Source organism: Pelmatolapia mariae, linkage group LG10_11 (genome assembly GCF_036321145.2).
Source record: "Pelmatolapia mariae isolate MD_Pm_ZW linkage group LG10_11, Pm_UMD_F_2, whole genome shotgun sequence".
Classification (NCBI taxonomy): Eukaryota; Metazoa; Chordata; class Actinopteri; order Cichliformes; family Cichlidae; genus Pelmatolapia; species Pelmatolapia mariae.
This window is the reverse complement of record NC_086236.1, coordinates 38,797,465-38,813,353: the sequence shown is the minus strand read 5'-3', so window position 1 is coordinate 38,813,353 and position 15,889 is coordinate 38,797,465. Positions and strand designations below refer to the sequence as shown.

The 15,889-nt window shown below is 40.2% G+C and overlaps 1 long non-coding RNA gene across 2 annotated transcripts; it reads left to right on the top strand.

Moving 5' to 3' along the window:
- Positions 1 to 11,833: 11,833 nt before the first annotated feature.
- On the top strand, positions 11,834 to 15,205 carry LOC134637784 (uncharacterized). 2 transcript variants are annotated; one of them, XR_010095173.1, is made up of 5 exons: positions 11,834 to 12,110; positions 12,938 to 13,144; positions 13,312 to 13,479; positions 13,595 to 13,690; positions 14,144 to 15,205. It is a non-coding gene; the product is annotated as an uncharacterized LOC134637784 (long non-coding RNA). The 2 variants fall into 2 exon arrangements; XR_010095172.1 differs by having other exon boundaries at positions 12,898 to 13,144.
- The last annotated feature ends 684 nt before the right edge of the window (positions 15,206 to 15,889 follow it).

The following is a 15,889-nucleotide window of genomic DNA, read 5'->3' as shown; positions in this document are numbered from 1 at the left end:
CACAAGATGGCTGTAATCTCAAGGAGTTAAGCCAAACAGGCAAGTAGCTTTATGGAGCAGATTGAGGTGAAAGTTGATTGTTCGTTTTACGATTTCACTAGAAACACACTGCTCTCCTTGGTGTCCTGGCAGAATGCCTCTGACATTTCCTGAAAAACACTCTTTTAATTTAAATAACTTACTAATAAAGAGCTGAACTTAAATAGCACTGTGAGTTTATTATTGTTTATTATTTGTATTATTAGCTTGGATCTTCTTTTTTACATGTACTGGCACTGTTGTAATTATCAGGTGGGAATGTATGTCTCATATTGTTTTTACATTCTTCAAAAAGTAAACAGCATATTATTTAATTTGTCTTCTGTAAAATTGATGCATAAAATTCTATAAAAAATATCTGGGGAAAAAAAAAAGAACCAGTCATGTGATTTTTTTCTTGTTGCTCATATGCCTGACCAGCCTGTGAACTTTGAGTCGCATACAAACTCTATTTCATGTTGCTGCTTCTTTTATTTAAGGAACATTTATAAATTGCAAGCTATAATCTCCTCTGAACTAGAGAAAGTGGAGTGCTTATATTACTCCACTGCCTTTTTATAAGCTTAGACAAATCATCCCTGTTACACCAAGCAAGCAAATGCAAAGTATTGCAGCCAGACTTTTAACACACTCTAGCAAGTGAGCTCACATTACCTCTATTTTACTTTCTTTAAATTGGCTCCCAATTGATTTTGGAATTTGTTTTAAAATTCCTACCCTTACATAGAGAGCGCAAAATCCACAAACTCCAGAATAATTTTCTCAATTTCTTGTTAAAGATTGGTCTGCCATTCTTTGCTCAGTTGCTCTCTTCTTGAGTCTGTTGCAGGTGATACAGTTATGGATAATCTGATACGTAATTCATCATCCAACTCAGGGTCCACAAAGTCATAGGTTTCAGTTTCTGTTGTAACACTGGCTTGTAACAAGAAAGCAGGTCCCTTAAGCCAGGCACTGTCACCAAGCATGGCAACAGTCGCAGAGCGTGTGCCTACGTCAGCAGTGTTAGAGCTCGTAAAAACATAGTGCCATTGTTTTGGTTCTGAAATCCTCCTGATTCGATGCACCCTGTTAGTAAGATATACATAGAACCGCTTCATCTGGTTACTTATATACACACAGCTGTCTGTGTAGAATTCCACTGGGTCAAGATTTAGGTCCAGTTCGCTGTGATGACTTCGACAAGCTCTGCAGCTAACACAGCAGCTCCCAATTCCAATCTTGGAATTGTATGAGCAGATTGTTTGGGACTAATGTTGCTTTCCCCAGAACAAAGCCCACATAACGGTTTTCATCTTCACAAGTGGTTTTTAGGAAGTCAACTGTTGCAATAGCTTTAGTGGAGGCATCTGACAAGATGTGTAACTCTTTTCTGATTGCTGTTGACATCGCAGCAGAAGCGTAGGTTCTCGGAATATGTACATTCTTGAGATCGGCAAGAGATTCTTTCCATGTATTCCACTCGGCTTCCCTTCTCCAGGCAGTGAAGTGTCCCAGTCTAGGACCTCATCTGAAAGTTCTCTGAGCAGCATCTTGGATTTTGAAGCAAATCCTAATTTGTTGAAAAGACCATTGATTGTAGCTAAGACACCTCTCTTTCTAAAGGGCTTCACTGTCTCTGCTACTTGAAAGGTAGAGGTGTCTTTCTTTAGGTCCCATATCAGACAAAGACTTTGCTGTGTAGGTGTCACATCAGCCTCCACATTTAGCTCCTTGAGCACCTTTTCATGGTCATCAAGGGAAAATGCATCAAGAACCTCAGAGCTGTTTGATGCTATTTTATGCAGATGAAGGTTAGGTGTAGCAAGCATTTTCTGTGCTCTCTTCAGTAGATCAATAGCTTCACTGGCTGTGGGCCTTGACATAAGCGCATCATCAACATAGAACATCCTCTTAATTAAGCGCTGTGCATCTGATCCAAATTCATCTTCACCATGAGCTGCTGCACGTCGAAGGCAGTGCAGACGGGGAGGGACTGTTGACAAACAGTCATTGGCAGGATTGTTGTCTTCAAGTCAGAGGAAGTGCAAATAGTTTCAATGGTCCTCTCTAACAATGAAACTGTGAAACATCTGTCTATGTCTGTGGTTACTGCAACAGTTTCACATCTGAATCTCAACAATATTTCCAACAAGCTATTATTGAGGTCAGGTCCAGAGAGGAGGACATCTTTAAGAGAGACACCATGACACTTTGCACTTGAGTCAAAACCAACTCTGTTCTGACCCGGCTTCTGAGGATGGTAAACCCCAAAGGTAGGTAAAAACCAACACTCGTTGTCCACTTCAAGTGGAGGAGCCTGTTCAGCATGGTCACAATCAAATATATTCTGCATGAAGGCAAAGAAATTCCTCTTCATTTCAGGTCTTTTTTCAAGGGTACGATAAAGAGAGGATTAGCATTTGACCACTCGGTCGTGACTGTTGGGCAGCTGCTTAAATGGAAGTGGTGCCACCCAACTGTTGCTGTCATCAATGAACATCTCTCTCTTCATGACCTCTAGGAAAAGTTTGTCTTCAACAGAAAGTTTGATTTTGTTATCGTCCTCAGATGTATCAAAGAGACTGCTTCCAAGAGTGCATGCATTAACTCTAAGTATTTCAGTGGTAGGAAAGACTTTATGCTCAGCCTTACACCCATAATTTGCTTTGATATGAACCATGGCCTTGGACATGGGCTGAAATAGGATGGGCGATTGTTTTCAAGCAAATTAGTGTGATAGGCATCCACAGTTGCAGGCTTGTGAGCATCACCTAAACAGACATCACTAATGGTAACCCATCACAGGTCCACAGGTCTGTGCATATGGGGCACTGTGAGGACCATTTCTATGCTGCCTCACCTTATGGAGACTAAGTAGGTCACGTGCCAGTAAAAGGAGGATCTCAGCTTTGTTATCGAGTGGTGGGATAAGGTGGGCCTTTGAGATGAGATGAGAATGTTCTGCTGCCACCTCAGGGGTAGGTATCTCAGCTCTGTTACTCGGAATGTTATTACATTAAATTATTCTCGGCAGCGCGACTGATGTGGCTCCATCCAGTGACTCCACTACAAAACCTGTGGCTCTTCCACCCATCATTTCTGTTGTTCCAGAACATGTACAGAGTGTGAATGGAGACTCTGATCCCTTTATGTCATGAACATCAAAAACTTGTCCTGGCAAGGGACCGATTACTTTGATCATCAAGCACAACATAAGCCTTTGTCACTTGCTCTTGCTGCACTTTCAGGAAAACTTTCACCAAGCAGATCTTAGGACAGGATGCTTCTCTCTTAGCCTCTCTGCACACTTCAGTACAAGTGGATGTTACAGCAGGCTGAGTTGTCTCTTCTGTGCCCTCCCCCCATGACCAAAGAGAGTTGCAAGGGGTGGTCCTGGATGAAGGGCAGAGATATGATTCCTGCTTTCACTTCACTTGATTGTTGTGTTACAGTTCTTGGCGATGTGACTGTTGGAAGAACAGCATCTAAAACAGATACCGTTGTCCTTCAGTACGGTCTTACGCTCCTCACTAGGTTTAATGTGAAACCCTCTGCAGCGATTGAGGGAACGTGGCTTTTATGAATTTTCTCTCTCAAACTATCTTGACCAGCATTCCTGTGATATTTCCGTCTTGTGTGTAGAGACTAAACCCTTATTAGGCATTCTCACTGTAATATCTGATCTAAAGTGATCTGTTGTAGGTGCTAAGAGACTGAAACCTCGGTCATTGCAAGCTTGGGGTGAGAGAAGGAAAACAGGATGAAAGACATGCTGTGGAAGAGAGCCAGAGATTAATAACAGATAAGATTCAATGCAGAGAGGTCTATTAACACATAGTGAGTGAGAAAGGTGACTGGAAAGGAAAAACTCAATGCATCATGGGAATCCCCGGCAGCCTAGGTCTATTGCAGCATCACTAAGGGAGGATTCAGGGTCACCTGGTCCAGCCCTAACTATATGCTTTAGCAAAAAGGAAAGTTTTAAGCCTAATCTTGAAAGTAGAGATAGTGTCTGTCTCCCGAATCCAAACTGGAAGCTGGTTCCACAGAAGAGGGGCCTGAAAACTGAAGGCTCTGCCTCCCATTCTACTTTTAAATACTCTAGGAACAACAAGTAGGCCTGCAGAGCGAGAGCGAAGTGCTCTAATAGGGTGATATGGTACTACAAGGTCATTAAGATAAGATGGGGCCTGATTATTTAAGACCTTGTCTGTGAGGAGCAGGATTTTCAATTCTGGATTTAACAGGAAGCCAATGAAGGGAAGCCAAAACAGGAGAAATCTGTTCTCTCTTTCTAGTCCCTGTCAGGACTCTTGCTGCAGCATTTTGGATTAACTGAAGGCTTTTCAGCGAGTTTTTAGGACTTCCTGATAATAATGAATTACAGTAGTCCAGCCTGGAAGTAATAAATGCATGAACTAGTTTTTCAGCATCACTCTGAGACAGGATATTTCTAACTTTAGAGATGTTGCACAAATGGAAGAAAGCAGTCTTACATACTTGTTTAATATGTGCATTGAAGGACATGTCCTGGTCAAAAATGACTCCAAGGTTCCTCACAGCATTACTGGAGGCCAAGGTAATGCCATCCAGAGTAAGAATCTGGTTAGATACCATATTTCTAAGATTTTCAGGGCCGAGTACAATAACCTCAGTTTGATCTGAATGAAGAAGCAGAAAGTTAGCGGCCATCCAGGTCTTTATGTCTTTAAGACATTCCTGCAGTTTAACTAATTGGTGTGTGTTACCTGGCTTCATGGACAGATAGAGTTGGGTGTCATCAGCATAGCAGTGAAAATTTATGCTATGTCTTCTAATGATGCTGCCTAAGGGAAGCATGTATAATATAAACAGAATTGGTCCTAGCACTGAACCCTGTGGAACTCCATAATTGACCTTAGTGTGTGAAGAGGACTCTCCATTTACATGCACAAATTGTAGTCTATTAGATAGATATGATACAAACCACTGCAGTGCAGTACCTGTAATACCTACAGCGTGTTCTAATCGCTCTAATAGGATATTATGGTCGACAGTATGGAACGCTGCACTAAGGTCTAGCAGGACAAGCACAGAGATGAGTCCACTGTCAGAGGCCATAAGAAGATCATTTGTAACCTTCACTAAAGCTGTTTCTGTGCTGTGATGAGCTCTGAAACCTGACTGAAACTCTTCAAATAAGCCATTCCTCTGCAGATGATCTGTTAGCTGTTTGACAACTACTCTTTCAAGGATGTTTGATATGAAAGGAAGGTTGGAGATTGGCCTATAATTAGCTAAGACAGCTGGGTCTAGAGATGCTTTTTAAGTAAGGGTTTAACTACAGCCAGCTTGAAGGCCTGTGGTACATCCTGCTGCAACCAGGTTTCTGTAAGGCAGAGTAAATCGATTTGTTGATCAATTATTAAGTCATGTACTAACAGAGACTTGGAGGAGAGAGACCTAATATTTAATAATCCACATTTCACTGTTTTACTCTTTGGTTCAGATGTGGATACTGTATTGTTCTTTCTTTGTGATTTTTTATGTTTAAGTTGTTTGTTGCTGGTTTTTAGTTTGTTTTTTGTCTGTTTGGGAGCTGACACAGTCTCTATGGAGATGGGGTTTTGGGGGGGGGGTAGCAGGAGGAGAGAAGCTGCAGAGAGGCGTGTAAGACTGCAACTCTGCTTCCTGGTCCCAACTCTGGATAGTCAGTTTTTTGCGTTTACGTGTGGACGAGGAATACAGAGTTTGTCACGCAACGTCAAAGGTATGTGCCTTTTTTCACGTCACGCTGTGCGCCACGTTATGAGATGAATTGCAGAATGGCAGATAGAGACAAAATACTGTTACTGTTAATCTGACTATCTGCAGTTTTACACGCTTACATATACACACACAGTTACTGTCCCTCCATTTAGAAAGGCAGAGGCGTCACGGTGTAATTATTTTACGTGTAGTTGTTTTTTTCCTGTGTAATAATATTCAACATTGCTATCAATACATTTTTCAAAAAATGTCTCTCTGTGCAAAATGGGTTCAAAAATATAAACAACTGTGGGATACTGTTTGTCCGTGATTTGAACCGGGGAACAAATCGTGGCAGGATCAGCCTGATATTATTTGTATCCCACTGTAACTTTACTGTATAAAGAGCTAACGTCTCCAAAATGTCAGGAGTAGTTAGTCATTACAACAAGTGTTTGTGAACTAAAAATCAAGAATGTGGGATACTGTTTGTCCGTGATTTGGAGAGCCCAGCGAGTGCTTCCGACGCAGGGAAAACCAATTCTGCAGGGGAGACCTACCTTGTCACTTGTGCAGGTGAAGCCAAAGGGCAGATATGCTTCATCATATTTTCTAGTCTTTGGCTTAGAAGGAAGTTGGTTTGGAAACATACTTGGCGATGCTTCATCTCCTGCTTTGCGTTTGTGTGGGAGCCTCATCAGAAACCTGTCCATGATGCTAGCAGTGTCCAAGCATTTTTTTTTCTTCTTTTCAATATTTTTAGTAGCTACACTTATGGTATGAGTTTAAAAAGCTTTCAGTTCCTCGTTTGCAATTGTCATGTTCAATTTCAAAAAAAATGTTCAGGAAGAGTACCCACACCGGCCATCAGGCTGCCCACCGGGGTGATGACAACACAAAAAAGTGACAAAAAATAAAAATAATAACTGGATTTACCCCAATTTATCATAACCTAAATGTTCTCATAACCCAAGGAAAAAGCCTTGACCCCTAGGTCTATACTAGAAATGCAAGGTGGCTGTGGCCCAGGAGGTAGAGCTGATCACCTACCTACTAATCGGCAGGTTTATGGTTCCTTCCCATCTGCTCCAGTCTGCATGCCAAATATCCTTGGGCAACATACTAACCCCAAGTTGCCCTCCGATGCATCCATCTGAGTATGAATGTGTGAAAGAAAGCACTAACATAGGAAACGTATGGCGTTATTTTCGTGCCTCTATTCTGAGCGCAAGTCTGTTTCTGTTTGTTTGATCAGACACATTCATACCATTCATACCAGTGGGCTGCTGGAGGTCATTTTGTAGCTCTGGCAGAGCTCGTCTTCCTCCATGCACAAAGGAGAAGATACCGGTTCTGCTGATGTGTTAAGGACCTTCGACAGCCCTGTTCAGTTCTCTTAGAGTAACTTTCTGTCTCCTCAAATATCCTCCATGCTCTTGACACTGTGCTGGGAGACACAGCAAAGCTTCTGGCAATAGCACTTATTGCTGTGCAATACTGGAGGAGTTGGACTAACTGTACAGCCTCTGTAGGGTCTGACAGACGGATTTCCTGAAAGACCAAAATCCAGATACCGTCTGATGCAGGCCATTATGTACAAATGTCATTTTGGCAGCACGTCAGCAGGTGTCAGCAAATCCCCTCTTGCGTCTGCTTGGAAAGCTTCTCATTTTGGCAGAGAGTGTCATCAGACTGAAAGTGTGGAATCAATGAACACTATCATTGGAAGCTGTAGCTAGAAAAGGACACTGGTTTTTCAGCAGGACTTGTAGAAACCAGAATGTAACTTAAAGCTGTAGACGGCAGCTGTAGCCAATTGACTGAATGTAAGAGCTCTGGACATGAGTTCACACATTGTGGATCTGTCATCAGTGCTGTGAAGTTGACCAAAACTGATGCTAGAAGTTTCTTCTGAATTCTTCAGTTCAGGATTCTGATGCAACCCATTTGAACTAGCTCCCCAGAATGCACTGCAGCGTAAGCCGTGGCAGCCTGTAAGTGAAATAATTTGTTTTCTAAAAATACATATATAAAACCAAAAGCATATAAACTACATATAAACATATATACCATATCCACTTGTCTGAGGAGATAGGGAACATACAAAAGCTACAGTCATTAATGAGGTACAGCTAAATGATTTGTAATCAGTGTATTACACCTTCATTTGAACTGTCTAACTTTGTGTAAATACAGGATTATATGCCTTTCTATTATGTGACAAGAAAAGCAGATTATTGTCCAAAATCCTGACAACAAACCAGTTTAAACCGGTTGTTGTTATGACTTCACTGCATGAAATCGTAATTTGCATCAGTGGGAACAAGAGCTGTCCATTTATTTTCACAGAACACAACAAATAACCACAGTGCTGAGACCAGCCCTTATCCAGTCACCTTCAATTCAACTGTGGAGCTACCAGGGTCCCGATCAATTCAATCTGAAGCAGATCAGGTTAACACTTATCAAAAAGTGAGGCAGTGACACCAGCGACAAAACAAAAAAACACTTGAGAGTAAGAGTTGATTAAAGCTGATTACATTTTATTTTGTACATTTAAAAAAAAAAAACAATTTTTTAACAAAAAACAGTTGCCTCAAGGCATTTTATACTGTAGAGTAAAGACCCTACAATATAAGAAAGAAACCCCAACAATCTGATGATCCCCTCTGAGCAAGCACTTTGGCAACGGTGGGCAGGAAAAACTCCCTTTTAACATGAAGAAACCTGTGACAGAACCAGGCTCAGGGAGGGGCGGCCATCTGCCATGACCGGTTGGGGAGGGTTGATCTTAAGTTTCTTCAATATTTGAAGAAAAGCAAAACAGTCTTAAGAAAAAGTTTTTGATCCTTTTCCCTAATGAAATCCGACCTTTAGGAGGCTTTGTGTTGACTGTTCTTTCTCCGCTGTCTGGACTTGTTCTTTCTCTGCTAGAATCTAAATCACTGGATTTAGAGTGTTTTTGGGTCATCCCAGGCTTTTGTTTGACACCCAGCCGACAAGACATGTCATCTTCTGCATGCCATGCAAACCTGCGAAATGCAGGCTGATTCTTTTTGCGTGCAGCTGCTCTTTTCTGTCGGTTTCTTTGGATTTCAGCTGCAGTCACACAGTTGTTAAAAGTGGAAGACAGTCTAGATCCCCCACTGCTGTGTTTGCTGTTGCTTATGATTTCACTTGAGGTAACAAAGTTTTCTATTTCATTTTCTAGACTGAGGGGTGGGCACACTTCCATGCTCGTGCGGGATGACTCCGTGTAGCAATCTACTGCAGGGTCCTCAGGAAGATGTTTCATTGTAATAAAACGATGTCCCAGACCCTCAACAGGTGTGATTCTTTTTACAGGATCCATACACAGCATCCATTTGAGCAGGCTTAAAAATGCCGCTGTGTCTTCCACTTCGGATTCTGTGTTTGGCTGTGGGTGGTGTTTGGCTAAATCATCCACGCATGCGAATTTGTCTGTGATTGTTTTACTTTGTTTGATCAAAGTGCCTGTAGATACTGAATACTGAGCTGGTGTCTTCAGTACCCATGTGTGTTTCATGATCCCTTTCCTCTTCCAGAAATATTTCTTACTGTGCTTCCCTTCCTGTAACATGCTTTTATTAGGCTGACCAAGCATGTGAACAAAACTTCGCATAATTTCATATTCACACATGCTGGAAAACAGGTGGGAGCCCAAGTATAGAAAAGCTGCGACAGAACCAAGAGCCCACATGTCTGTCGATTCAGTCACAGGTATGCCCAACATGACCTCAGGGGCCCTGTAACTGAGGGCCTGAATAATAGTGCCCCGTGGAATTTTTGCAGGACGAGTGGCAAAACCAAAATCAATAAGTTTAACTTTAAACGGCTGTTGAGACTGATTTACAAGCATGATATTATCGGGTTTGATGTCTGCATGCATCATACCTCTGCTCTTCAGAGCCGTAAGAGCCACAAACATCTGCTTTAAAATGACCCGAATCTCATAGAGATCCAGTGGACTGCAAGACCTTTGATTCAAGTAATCATGCAGACTAATGTCTAGCATTTCCATTGAAATGAAGGTGCGATGTTTGTACTTGAAAATTTCGTAGTACTTTACCAAATTGCACCGATCCTTATCCAGAACACTCAGTTCTTTCACAGCAGCGGCCTCTTTCCAAACAGACTTGTTGTATGGCCTTCTAGCTGCCTTGACTGCTACCGTTTCAAAAGTGTCTAATTTTACACATTCCACCACTTTCCCAAAAGATCCTTCTCCGAGGAACTTATATACCATGTATTTACATGTTTTACTTTGAATGAGGGCGTTCGCTCGTAAACCCTCATCACTGTCATAAGACGACGAAGACGAATCCGAAACCGAAATCATTTTTTCAAACTATATCTAAAGTTTTACATCAGGGCAAAAAAAGTGTTTCTGACCGCAATATGAAGCTGGCAGGTTCTGTCGGTAGGCAGGTGTATCAGGGGTATTTAAGCCTTTTGGATCAAAGGCAGCGTTCACTCACTGTGACGTAACCGAGTGACGCCACAGAGCATAATGCTTTGATCCTGAGCAGCGGTTAAGAGCTTAGAATGCAAAGGTCTCTGGAGAGAAACATAGGTTGGGAAGATAAACTGCTTGACTGGCAGTCAACATCTGGAGTGGACAGCCTGTCGGAGTGGGATCAGACACGCTCTCATTTCTGGAGGTGTCCGACGTGGACAGCGGTACCTTTTGATAAGAATTGCCCCCTCTACATGGCTGTGTACGTTTGAAAGTGCGGACGACGGTAGGAAAATCTTGATACCTTTAGGCGCACCTTGTAAACTCAGCAATGTGTACTCCAAAAGCCACCATGGTTATTTCAAAGTTGTTGATTTCTTTCTTCTTCTTCTTTTTTTTTACCCTGTTTCTGCGTGAAATTTCCCTTTGTTGATATTTTTGAAATTCCTACTTTTAAATAATGCTAAATGTTTTAGCAATAAAAGTGGTAAAAAAAACAAATAAACAATCCCGATACAACAGCGACATGTCCTCAGCTGCTGTGATCTTTTTTCTTTTTAAAGTTTTACATCTGCAGGACTTTGAAGTTATCTGTCACGGTTGGCGATGTGGGGAAAATAGGACCCAAAACGCAGGACTGTGTGTGATGAATGCAGTTGCGTTTATTTACAGTGATGTAAATATTACACAATAAATCCCCGTGCGCGCCCCTGACTCCCGTGCCGTGTCTTCTTCCGTACTCCTGCCGGGAAATAACAGAGGCAGCCGTTAGTACACTTAACTTCACTGTGGCAAGCTGGAGAACTGACGGGAAGTCTCACGCAATAATCCGGGATCGAGGAGCTGTCAGGCTGTGTCCCAATCCAGCGACCGCATTTCGGAGTACGCGCAGGAAGTACGAGAAGTGTGGAAGTGCGAGGCTTGTGAAACGGGACGGCCTAGCCTTCGTCGCGCTGCTCAGGTTGCCTAGCAACCATGGATCTAACAGCGAGAAACGTTACATACAGCATTGTGTGACAGAAATGAAGGAGAAAAAATGTTTTGTTGGTCATTCATTTTTGTCATGACATCACTTTGATTAGTTGAGTATCTGAGGCTGAGGCCACGGGACTGTAAAACATGATAGTTGGGCTTCATTTCTGTACTGAACAGTCATTTTAAGATTTGTGATATTCTGGATTAGGCTCTTTGAAAAGATCAGGACAGAAGACTTGGATACGTGCTTTTATTGAGCAGCAGGACATCACACACTAACTTGTTGTTTTTCTTAGCGGTGCACAAACTACCCTTTTTTGTTATACGTTGGTCAACCAAGCCCTGTAACAGGCACTTTTTTACCGCTGGGGGGCAACAATTCACTCTATTACAGATTAGCTACACTGTAAGACCGAATAGTAATAGTTTGATAAATGAAATGAGTTCCAACTACTTAAAAACCTGTTATAAGTTAATACACCTTTATTTTTTTTGAGTAGTTTGAACAAGTTTGTTTTTTCAAGTTATCAGTACTTGAATATATTGATTAGTTTCTGACATTGCCCTCAAGTAATTTGAGTTTTAACACTGACGTCACTTACGTGCCTACGTACGTACGTACGTACGTGCGCCACCTGTTTCTTTATGAAGTGCTGGCAACCATCTTGGATTCCTCGCTTTGAGTGCGAATGCCCGCTCGTTACTCCGAAAGAAACTTGTGGAACATTAATATCCGAACAGAAATAAAAACATTTGTGAAGGTTTTTTTTGCTGCATTGTCTTTGACGCTGGATAAAGGAGGACGTGCTGTGGTATGTTACGGACTTTTGAACTGGAACAGCTAACGCTCTGCACTTGGCTAGCTGCATACCGCCTTTGCAGCAATTTTGTCTTCAGGAGCGCTTTTGTGGTAAGTTTTATTTTTTCTGAAACTATAGTTCTCCTTTGTAATATGGGTTTTTATCGTCATAAATGTACAACTGTAGCAGGCATTTAAGAATTACATGCATGAGTCGTTTTATCCATGTCGCCTTGGCCCCAAAGTGTTTTGCATGAATTATGCTAATAAGCTCACATTTAGTATAATACATAATTAGTCCCAGCAGAGGCACTGCTCATACTTTTCTAATCTCCTACTATTTTAAAAGAACTCTTTAGAAGGCGTTTCTGGATTTGCAGATTATAAACTGCCTTGTGGTTAAATTGTTGAATCAATATGCACTGCTGCGCTGCTTCACACTTAGCGCATACATGGATATTGACTTTGGCTAACCCATTTGCTAACTGGTGGAACTTGAAACTTACGTTTAGTTCTCTGGAGTTGTACATATTAAAACTGGCAGCAAAATTGTAGGCACGGGACACACTTACAAAAGCAGTAATTAATCATTACATAATTAGGCGGTAGAACTTGGTTTACGTTGCAAATAAATGTAGAAGCTTCTGAGCTGTAAAATTGTTGTGCCTGGTCTATTTTAGGTTAACTTAAGGGTGAATCCATCAATAATATATTTACCAAACAGTTATTTTTTCATTTTATTTTATTCTGATGCCCAGTGTTCATTAGTGAAAGACTTTATTGAAATGAGGTGAAGTTCTTGTATTGTTGTTACTATTAGTTAAGGTTTAGTTGAGTTCTGGGCTAGATGTTTCATCTGTGTCTCCTTGGTTATGTGTCTTTTCTGTTCTCTGTGTAGTCTGTCTTGTCTTCTGTGTTTTACTGTTATGTCCGTGCAGGGGCAGAAGTAAATTTTCAGGGGTGAAGATGCTGTTCACCTTGACCATCACATTGTAGATGAAGTCGAGAAAAGTGAAAAGAATCCTGTCCTCATTACAAAGCTGATGCACACAACTTTGGCCTTGCGATGCAAAGAGATCATCAATGATCACCTACCAGTAGGTCAGATCCTGAATCGCTGGCCTACTCTGAAATCCCAGTCCCAGGTAAGAATGTATATAGATGTATCTAACAAGATGCATTTTATATCAACTTCTGTTATCTGGCCTGTCTGAACAAATTATGCCTTTGGAGTGTAAGGATTGTGATGTATTTTGCAAAGATTTATAGACTAATTGAAACTTGTAAACATAAATATATCCTGTGTGTTCAGATCTGTGCAGAATTCCACAGGATTACAAACCTCGACCTGAAGAACCACTTTTATGCTGTGTTGGACCAAAATGCTCCCCGGCTCCAGAGCTTATTCAGAAAGAAAGCTGTTTGCACAGGGAACGTGTCTGATGTCCTGTCTCAGTTCTTCAGAAGCTAGAATCTCCAGGTTAGTGGGGTTTTGTCTTGTTTTTTGAGCTTTATTTAATTTGATACATTTTTCAATTTTAACTACCATTCTTGACTAGGTAAGCCAATAATTTAAAGATTTTCTTGTGATGTAGGAACAAGCTGATATCCATGCCCAACGTGCTGGTGTGCTTCATGCCCTCCCTGCCTATTTGTACGAAGACGCCTCTACCTTCATCAAAACGTGGGATGTAAGTTTTGGACAAAGTTGTGAACAATATCTTAGTAACATCCTTGTTTAGATTTCACAAAACATTGTGACACTTTGACAGTGTGAGAAGTATCTCCATGCTTGGATCTGTCTACAACAGTGTCCATGTCACATAATGGGAAACACTACATGTTTTTAACGTGTGTAGACCTTCTATAATGTTCCTAGCCCAACCATACATCACTGTACAAATGAAAAAAATATATAACTCCTATTGACTTTCTGTTGTTATTGCTACGAAGAGGTATGACTTTGCTTTACTAAAAGTACTATTTTTGTCAGTTTATTTTTCTCAAATCTTTGGTGTGTTGTGGCTTTTTTGTTGTTCAAACAATTGATTTCTGAGCTAGTAATAATCCAGAAATGTGACTTGTACAGATGAAACTAAGAGAAATAGGAATGCACTAACATGTAGTAATTTTGTTTTCTGTAGATGATGCATACTGATAGACCAGATATTAGTGAAGTGCCACTTGGACTCCTCCTGATCAGAGCCAATTCCAGTGATGCAACATTCTTCTGCCCTGAGAAGACTGCAGTTTTGGTCGAGGGTAACATGATCATTGATTTCACCACCCTGGCTGATGCATTTCTAGTAATATTTGGACTGACCTACGCCCTGCACCTAAGCTACCCAAAATGTTTGGCCACCATTTTTGACTTTATTCAGAAAGTTTTGATGGGTCTGGAGGGTGGGAAGTTGAAGCCCAAAGTGCTGAGTCTTAAAAATGATCTTTTGGCAGCAGAATAATGTCCAGGATTCCTACACAGCTCTCAAGTGCTTGTTAAAGCAAGTAATTCAGTTTATCATGTTTCCAAGTCAGGATAAGTTTAAAAAAAAAAGAGAGAGAGAGAGAAGTAAAAGGCCTGATTTTTTTTTCTTTTTGTTTATTTCCCCATCATCACTTGTGTTTTAGTTGATTTTGATTGTGTTTTTAGTCAGATAACTGTAAATCCATACAGAAAATGAAGGACAATCTCACTACATTTCTGGCTTCTAGGTGGGATCTTGAATGTCACTTAAGGAACGTTCCTCCTGAACTACTCATAACTGACATAAGGCGCTAAGGAGGTTTATAACACTTTGTTTTATGTTTCTAAAGAAGTATTTTTCTATTTAAAGTTTTATTGCTCTGTTGTTGAGACTGTGATTGCACTCTACAAATGTGCATTTTGCATAACAACAGTATTGGCATATTAAAAAGGTTACCAATTATATTTCAGTGTATTAGCTGCACTATACAGTAATTTACTTTCATTCAGTTTTCCCACCTAATAATGCAGGATTTTCTTTTCCTTTTGTTTTTTTAATAAAAAGGCCACACTCATGTGTTAATCAAATCTGAATACTCTTAAAACATGTTGTGAAATTCTTTATTTCTAATATTGTAACCTTGTGCCAAAACTGGACATGTCTGATGCATTTATGTCTTTGGGCTTTTTGTCAGAAAAGCTATGTGTTAAAGTAACTCAATAAATTTGTAACTTGAATTTATATTTTCTTTCTTATGTTTTTACAAGTGTAATTATTTTGGGCACATTTTTTTTTCATATATATATATATATATATATATATATATATATATATATATATATATATATATATATATATATATATATATATATAAAAAATTCAAAACACCGTAGATTTGGATATTACAAGAGTTTGTATTTTACATTTTTGAGTTGTATTAGCTTAAAATGGTTAACATTTTGAAACGAAATATTAATTCCTAAAAGTTACTTGAGCTAGATTTGTACTTGAAACTCAAAATATGAAGTAGAGAGTACTAAACCAAAATTGTGGATATAACATAAAAACATTTATCAATGGTACTTAAAAATATTTATCTAAAGCTAATAAATAAAGTGTGTTTATTTAACTTTTATTTTTAAGTTTTAGTTACTTAAAATATTTTATGTACCGTATTTTCTGGACCATAAGCCGCTACTTTTTTCCTAGGTTTTGAGCCATGAGGCTTATACAAAGGTGCGGCTATTCTGTGGATTTTTCTTCCACCACTAGGGGCCCTCTAACCAGAATTAGAATAAAAAACAAGATAGATGAAAAATCAATGCAAAGAAGAATACGCTACTTTTTCTTTAGCAGATAGAACACGCACAACAAATTACCAACTGGTAATTATTTTCAAATCCTCTCCCCTTCATCATGGAAACC